Genomic DNA, 2,229 nt, shown 5'->3' with positions numbered 1-2,229 from the left:
CATCGTTCGAGCGCCAACTATAACACCACATTCAAACTCACTTAAATCTTGATAACCTGCCATTGTAGCAACAGTAACTGATCTGACAACTGCGCCGGACTCGTGTTTTATACAGGCATTGCCGACCGCAGTGCCATCTCCTGCCTGTTTACATATCTCTGTATTTAGATGCATATGCCTGTATCAGTTTCTTTGGCGCTTCAGTGTATATTAAGTGGGTTTATTTCATGTGCCATGTCCTGCATGTTGTATTACTAGAGTGCACAATTTCGTTTATTGTCTTACTGGGTTTTTATGTTAACAAATTTTAGTGGTCTTTTTTTATTATTTCTAAGAGTCTCTCCTAGTTAGTATTTTATTTTGTCTTTGTTACTAGTGTCTTATACGTGGCTGAAATGTTCTGTCTATTGCTAGTCAGGTGTTATTTAGAGAATTGAACGCGTTAGGTAGGGGTTTAGTGTTCCGCTCCGCGTGACGGTTACTTGTGTACCCCTCGCCCACCTGGAGTGAGTTTGGTGCAATTTGTGGTTGGCGGCCGAACGTCCTGGTCGATAACAGTATCAGGAGGTTCTTTCAGATATTGGTTGCTCTACAAGACCCGTTGATTTGACTCCGTTAAGTTACTGAAAAATTATTTACTGTCGTGTGACGGCATTCAAATGGTTCAAATGGCTCTAAGCACTACGGGACTTAACGTATGACATCATCAGTCCCCTAGACTTAGGACTGCGTAAATCTAACTAAACTAAGGACATCACAATCCATGCCCAAGGCAGGATTCGAACCTGCGACCGCAGCAGCAGCATGGTTCCGGACTGAAGCGCCTAGAACCGCTCGGCCACAGCGTCTGGCGCGACGGCATTCGCTCTATAATAGAGACCTAACTCAATTCCTATACTAAAGTCGGTACTTCTCTGTTAATCAGGCTACCATTTGTGTTTCTTTTGGTGGGACGTGGGTGAAATCTGCCTGGTTCATAGAGCAGGCGCAGTGTAAGAAAGCAGCGGCAAGTCCGCGTCCGACCGAATAGCTAGCCGTGTGCAGGTGGCCCTGCGCCACTTACTCTTTCCGAGCCCACTGCGCCTTGCCAAAACAAGGTTGTATGGCATGTCGATGTATTTATTTGTCTCTTCACCATTGCACGCCTATTGCAATTCTCCTTTCAATTTTTTTATTTCTGGCTCATGTAAATTTTTGAACTGGTAACCGGCTAATTTGCGAATTGATTATTTACTTAAATGTGTTTCTGAGAGTGTGGCTCGGCCAACTGAATGGTTATTAATCTTACTCCGTGCATGCACTGTTGGTTTTTAACTGGCCAAAAGAATAGGAAATTTTAGATTTGTTAATTTTATGAAGGTTCTCACTGACTTTTTGCATCAATCGGGACGCAATAGTTAACACCAGTTTCGTCTGTTTATTTCTCTTGCGTGCCTTGCGCACCTCCGCTGTACTGATACAGTATTTTTCTTATATGACGCTTATTTACGGGGTATATTTCTATTTTTGAGTGTAAATCTTAACGCTTCTTTCGAGAAAGCATTTTAGCTCTTTTATTACATTGCTACATTTTTATTATTCTATTTAATCTGTTTGGTATTAATGAGTTTGGTACAGTTCTATGATTGTAAATTATTCTGTTTCATGGTAGTCAATGCACCTGGAGGTGTTTTTCCAATACTGTGTGATAAATCTAACTTGGTGTGTTCTCCTGAAACAAAAAGAAAGTTCAGTATTCCTTTGGTCCTGTTCTCCTACCACAGACAGCATGATGCGAGTATTGCATACCACCGAGCACTTCGTTCTTCATCTTCCAGTCTGATTTTTCCCTCTTGGCTCCCGTATACATGGTGTTACAAAAAGGTACGGCAAAACTTTCAGGAAATATTCCTCACACACAAATAAGAAAATATGTTATGTGGACATGTGTCCGGAAACGCTTACTTTCCATGTTAGAGCTCATTTTATTACTTCTCTTCAAATCACATTAATCATGGAATGGAAACACACAGCAACAGAACGTACCAGCGTGACTTCAAACACTTTGTTACAGGAAATGTTCAAAATGTCCTCCGTTAACGAGGCTACATGCATCCACCCTCCGTCGCAAAGAATCCCTGATGCGCTGATGCAGCCCTGGAGAATGGCGTATTGTATTACAGCCGTCCACAATACGAGCACGAAGAGTCTCTACATTTGGTACCGGGGTTGCGTAGACAAGAGCTTTCA

Source organism: Schistocerca serialis, chromosome 1, assembly GCF_023864345.2.
Source record: "Schistocerca serialis cubense isolate TAMUIC-IGC-003099 chromosome 1, iqSchSeri2.2, whole genome shotgun sequence".
Lineage (NCBI taxonomy): Eukaryota > Metazoa > Arthropoda > Insecta > Orthoptera > Acrididae > Schistocerca > Schistocerca serialis.
This window is presented reverse-complemented; position numbering follows the sequence as displayed.